The following is a 7,139-nucleotide window of genomic DNA, read 5'->3' as shown; positions in this document are numbered from 1 at the left end:
AAGCAAAACTATAAGGAGGAGGTGTCCTACAGAACATAGCGCCAGTTTACTCATTGTTATGCGTTCCACTTTGCGGGCCATATCAAGCATCGTAAGCGCTTATAGGTGCACAGCGACGAGATAGGGCGTGTATATAGAAGCGTCACAAATTGGATGTTCATGTAAAAAAACAAAAATAGGAAGGGGGCGTGTAAGCGTCACACTGCGTATGTGTTCACGGCAGTGTAGGAAAGGGGGAGGCATTTAGATCTGGCGCCAATTTGCACATGGAGAACGTCACACGCCAATGGGCGTGGACGATAGCAAAAGGGCCAATCCGAAAGTCTCTCACTCCGCGCATGCGCAATGACTAATGACGTAATTACGTCATGTCATGCGCAGTAATGGACCGAAGGTGGATGTCACAAGGCAATTACGGGGAATATAGAAGACGTGTCAGTGTCACGTCACGTCCAATAATACAGCCCAGCGTAACCATGGTAACCACAGACGCGTCATCGCATCTGAGGATGCCGCAAGTAAAAAAATGCAGGTAAAGAAACGAAAGGAAAAAACGGAATATCGCTACATCATCAGAATGTGCATCTTACCCTGGACATTTTTACCAAAAATAGCCAAAGGTTATGTGAAATGAAGGAAATATGGAATAATCACGTGGGTCAGATGTAATGCTTGCAAATTGCACACATATTAACCTAAAAAATATATATATATTTTGAGGTATCTGAAACCCCAAAAATGGCAGTGAGATATGATAAATACGACATATTTTCAACTCGTGCCCAAAGTAAGGCTAAACTTAAAAATGAGAATGTAAGAGGCAATCCGTCCCAGATTCCACATGATCTAAAGAAATGCATAATAAATGCACATATCCAGAATGTGAGAGGGATGTGAAAGGAAACCCGTCGCACCTAATCTAGAAAAAAACATAATAAATGTATATATCCAGAGTGTGAGAGGGAATCTGTCCCAGACTACGCATGATCTGGAAAAATGCATAATAAATGCATATATCCAGATTCTAGTAGTAATCTGGGAGGGGAATATGTGAAGGAAAAAATATGAAGAAAACGCATAATACATGCGGTGCATAGGGCGATGTGTCACAAAGAACACAAATTGGGTGATAAAATAAAAAGTGAAAGGTGGAGTGTCCAGTAGATGGATAGTAGGTACGTTGGTGTGTAAAACCAAGAAAAAAAGGTCAAAGAAATAAATAAAAATGAAATACTAGTGATCCATAATAAGATAAATTAGGCCTGATTAATAAAGCTGTTGATGTCCCAATCTGTGTTCATGCCGAAAGGGGTGTAGCACCTCAACTCATAAATCCAAAATGTCTCGAGACGCGAGACCCCCCTCAAGCATGAATCTCCTCTCCAGTTTGGGACAAATTTATCAATGATTTGAAAACGAGTGCCCGTAGGGTCTCTATTGTGTTTTTCAAGGTAGTGTCTCGGAACGGGGTGTTTATCGCACCCTTTTTTGATTTTACTAAGGTGTTCGTTGACTCTAATGGAGAAATTACGAATAGTACGGCCAACATATTGTTGGTTGCAAGGACAGGTAATCAAGTAAACGATATACCTCGTGACACAAGTGGTAAAGTGTTTCATAAGGTATCTGCGTGCAGTGGATGAAGAAGTAAAGGAGTCACTTTTCCCCTTACCCAACTTATTGTGTAGACAGACGTTGCATTTTCTGCAGGGAAAGTAACCCTTACTCTGGGGGAAGAATTGTATCGATTTAGGGATATCTATTACATTAGGAGCGATATCATTTTGTATAGATCGAGCTCCCCTGTAAATGGTTCCAGCTTTATCTGGAATCGTCCCACCCAAAACTTTGTCACTTTGTAGTACCTTCCAATGCCTATTAATAATTCTCTTTATGTCATTGTGTTGGGTGGAAAAAGTTGTGAAGAACGACCATTTATATTTGTCACTGGTTACTGTTTTGACTTTTTTTTGTATAAGAGAGGCCCTGTCGATGTGTAAAGCTGCTTGGATCTCAACATCAAGAGTATGTGGGTCATATCCTTTGTCCTGGAACCTCTTACGTATGATGTAAGATTGAGAAATGTAGTCACTGACATTCGTGCAGTTGCGCCTGAGCCTGAGAAACTGACTGCGTGGGATGGAATTGAGCCATTGGCGATGATGGCAGCTGTCAACGGGAATATACCCATTCCGATCCGTTGGTTTGAAGAAAGTCTTCAGGACCAGGCGTTTCTGCACTATTGTAACCTCCAAGTCAAGAAAATGAATGTTAGTTGCACTGGCCTCAAAAGTCAGCTGAATGCCGCGGTCATTGGCATTAAGGGTTGCCATGAAGGAGTCAAGAGAGGGCCGGCTGCCCCTCCATAGGAGGAGGATGTCGTCTATATACCTAGCCCACAGCACCAATTCTGGCCTGTTAAGGGTAAAATCAAAAAAGGGTGCGATAAACACCCCGTTCCGAGACACTACCTTGAAAAACACAATAGAGACCCTACGGGCACTCGTTTTCAAATCATTGATAAATTTGTCCCAAACTGGAGAGGAGATTCATGCTTGAGGGGGGTCTCGCGTCTCGAGACATTTTGGATTTATGAGTTGAGGTGCTACACCCCTTTCGGCATGAACACAGATTGGGACATCAACAGCTTTATTAATCAGGCCTAATTTATCTTATTATGGATCACTAGTATTTCATTTTTATTTATTTCTTTGACCTTTTTTTCTTGGTTTTACACACCAACGTACCTACTATCCATCTACTGGACACTCCACCTTTCACTTTTTATTTTATCACCCAATTTGTGTTCTTTGTGACACATCGCCCTATGCACCGCATGTATTATGCGTTTTCTTCATATTTTTTCCTTCACATATTCCCCTCCCAGATTACTACTAGAATCTGGATATATGCATTTATTATGCATTTTTCCAGATCATGCGTAGTCTGGGACAGATTCCCTCTCACACTCTGGATATATACATTTATTATGTTTTTTTCTAGATTAGGTGCGACGGGTTTCCTTTCACATCCCTCTCACATTCTGGATATGTGCATTTATTATGCATTTCTTTAGATCATGTGGAATCTGGGACGGATTGCCTCTTACATTCTCATTTTTAAGTTTAGCCTTACTTTGGGCACGAGTTGAAAATATGTCGTATTTATCATATCTCACTGCCATTTTTGGGGTTTCAGATACCTCAAAATATATATATATTTTTTAGGTTAATATGTGTGCAATTTGCAAGCATTACATCTGACCCACGTGATTATTCCATATTTCCTTCATTTCACATAACCTTTGGCTATTTTTGGTAAAAATGTCCAGGGTAAGATGCACATTCTGATGATGTAGCGATATTCCGTTTTTTCCTTTCGTTTCTTTACCTGCATTTTTTTACTTGCGGCATCCTCAGATGCGATGACGCGTCTGTGGTTACCATGGTTACGCTGGGCTGTATTATTGGACGTGACGTGACACTGACACGTCTTCTATATTCCCCGTAATTGCCTTGTGACATCCACCTTCGGTCCATTACTGCGCATGACATGACGTAATTACGTCATTAGTCATTGCGCATGCGCGGAGTGAGAGACTTTCGGATTGGCCCTTTTGCTATCGTCCACGCCCATTGGCGTGTGACGTTCTCCATGTGCAAATTGGCGCCAGATCTAAATGCCTCCCCCTTTCCTACACTGCCGTGAACACATACGCAGTGTGACGCTTACACGCCCCCTTCCTATTTTTGTTTTTTTACATGAACATCCAATTTGTGACGCTTCTATATACACGCCCTATCTCGTCGCTGTGCACCTATAAGCGCTTACGATGCTTGATATGGCCCGCAAAGTGGAACGCATAACAATGAGTAAACTGGCGCTATGTTCTGTAGGACACCTCCTCCTTATAGTTTTGCTTGATGACATTTAGATATATACGCCTCTACTCCTTAGACTCGAGTCTTTTCTAACCACTCCCACATTCAGCCACATGACACACACATTGAGTGATTGGTTCAGCCATTTCTGTGTCACTACACGTCATGACACTTCAGTTTATCCGATCTGAACTGTATGAAACTGATCATCATGTATGAAGTAACATCATGAGCACTCATGCACATCTCCAGGTTATGCATTGTTGGCACAACAAGTAAGAGACATCCAAATCACATTATGATAGATCTTTATTAAACACTATCACTGAGAATGTTACAGCTCTATTTTTGTTATAATATAGACAAACTAGTCCGCCCTTGGGACAGTATAGTGTAGTCTATGTACAATTGATAGTGCATGTCTGATAGTATGTGTTAGAATTGGATGAGTTTTCTGTATGTGCTCTGTGTGTACATTGGGATTGCAACTCACAAGTCTGATGAGGCTGTGAATAATCTAAATGTAAACTGGCAGCTTCTGGCAAAGGTCTAATATAATTTATGTATAACTAACAACGCAGGTCTGATTTTTATGTATTAGTACTTGATGTGTTCTCTGCATATGTTTTACAATCGAATTGAATCATGCTGTATCTATACATCCGATTAGGCTGTGAACAATGTAGTTTATTTAGTGCTATTCACGAGTGAGTATGGTGACTTACTTTTTATGTATTTTTTTATTTGTTTAGATTTTATTGCCATTAATACTTATCTAACAGTCTGCATGAATGACATTTTTGGATGTTATTTGTATCTGTTTATAGTGTCTGAATTGGTAGACTTTGGTTTGATCAAATTGTACACTGTAGCTTTAAGAGACTGTTTGAGATTGGATGTCCCGCCTCTTGTTAGGCGTGACCTCTTCCTCATTTTCTATATATTTGTCAGCAATGTGGTGGGTTCCAACATGCCCCAGTTGAAGACACATATGTCGAAACGCGTCGGGCGAGCTGTTGGCACCCCACATTGCTTTTAGTTCATTTTGCTTTTTATGTGATCACTAAGTCATTTATTACCTTTTTGACTTTAATAAATCAACTTTTTTACATTGTTTGACCCGCACCATGTGGAGCCTTTTTTTCTTTTTTCTCCTCTCCATTGCTTTGGTGTAAAATTTTACAAACACCCCCCTCCCCATTCGGGGGAGGCAGGATTATTGGTACAACGAGCTGCGTCTGGGCTTGATCATCTTGACCTTTGATGTTTCATCTGAAAGGATCCACCTTTGAGCCTACAACCGTCTGGAGCTCCTCCACCAGCCCAACTGACCTCTCTCCTTACAGTCTTTGGTCCCAGAGTGTGACCCCAAGCCTTCTAGACTCAACCGTCATATGACTGTGTGAGTCCAACCGTTCCGGTAAGAAGTATTTATTCACTTTTCATTTTGATGCTTACAATCAAGTTTACCCGCATGAACACATTCGTCCAGTACACCATTGTCCTTCTATGTGACGGTTTGGTCACTTCTACGCCATCAACACAGTTGAATGATTGTTTTATGTTGGACTTTGATTTCTAGGCATTTGGTTCTGTGCGATCTCTGTTTTGCTATTATTATCTTTACAGAATTTGTGTTGATTACACTTATCATTGAAGCGCTACACTATTTTTTTATTTTATCTGTTGAACTTTGTTTGTTTTTGGTGTTGGCTGCTGTTGTGGCCGTTGTGGCCATTTTTTCACAAACTATAGCGCAGTGTTTTCCCTTTTTATATCATTATAATTTAAAAAATGTGTTTTAAAAGACAAATACCGTGTGACAAAATATTGCTACAATCGCATTTTCTAGGGTCGCTGCTAAAAAAAAAAAAAAAAAAAAAAAAAAAAAAAAAGGAAAACAAAATATGTTTTAGAGGGGCAATTTTCTCTTTATTTTATTTTTATTCTGAATAAAATAAGAAGAAACACATAATCCACATCCTATAAATAACATACCACATTATAATAAAAAATAAAACATATACCCACATCCAGCCAAACCCTATCAATAGGCAGAAGGGGGAAGAAAGAGGGAAAAAATAATAAAAAAAACAAACCTTTAGAACTACCCGAAATGATGACTCAAACTAATGTCACCTTGCTCATCCCAACTCTGCACTGATTTCATATCCTATCTACAACCTCCAATCAGATTCCATAATTCACGGTATTCCCTTAACATCTTCCACAGCTGCCAAATTTGACAACATTGTTCATAAGTGTCCATCCTCGCAATGTAATCCATCTCTGAAATCTACTCAGTTAACGATGGAACATGTGCCAACCGCCAATGGTGCAGTATAACTGCTCTTGCTGCTTTCAACCAATGTCTCATAAGGCCCTTTTTAATTTTATATGAGCCAGGGAGACTGGATAACAAAGTAATTTGTGGTATGTTGAGAATAGTTTCCCCCATTACCCGAGCATAAAGCTGGAGTATCATATCACAAAAATTATAAACTGAAGGACATTACCAAATATGTAATAACAAACCTTTGGCAGAATGTCAATGCCAACACAAGTCTGTCACATTTGAATATATCTGGTGGAGCAGCACCGGGCATCTGTACCATCGAGAAAGAAGCTTAAAGTTTGTCTCTTATGCCTTCGTAGCCAACGACATATGTGTAAGAATAAATTCTCTTTTTCCCATTCCTCTGTTTTAATTTGGACCTTCAAGCCTCTATGCCACATATCAAAACTCTGGGGGCTATGGATGGTGTCTAGAAATAAGAACCCTATACACAGAAGACAAAATATGTTCCGGTATAGTTTCTTGTAACAAGAGATTCAAAAAGGGATCTGGCCCTCTGTTAAAACACATCTATAGGAGGGAGAGAGGAAAGAAAAGATGTTAGTTGCCGATATTCCAGCCATTGTTTAATTGACTGCGGCTGTAAATGGATCAAATTTGATGACGGGAGCTCTCCCCGAGAAAGAATTTGAGATGTTTGATGATTTGACTCCTGTCTCCATGTCAGAAAATGTCTCTGTGCCATCTCTGGGGGGGGGGGGGGGGGCGCTGGACTGCCAAACAGGGGTGTCATTCCCATTTTCAGGTAGAGCCCCAATTGAATTTGCATTTTATCCCAGATGAGCAATAGGTGTGCTCAAAGAAAAAGGAATAGAGGATAGTGTACCCGTTGTTTAAAATGCGAATAATGAAACCAGTTTACCAGTCTGACTAATATCGCTGACACATGGTACTAGTAGTAG

The sequence above is a fragment of the Lithobates pipiens genome, unplaced genomic scaffold (assembly GCF_037356315.1).
Source record: "Lithobates pipiens isolate NorthernLeopardFrog02 unplaced genomic scaffold, aLitPip1_a1.2 Scaffold_23, whole genome shotgun sequence".
Lineage (NCBI taxonomy): Eukaryota > Metazoa > Chordata > Amphibia > Anura > Ranidae > Lithobates > Lithobates pipiens.
The sequence above is the reverse complement of the archived record's forward strand: the minus strand, read 5'-3'. Positions refer to the sequence as shown.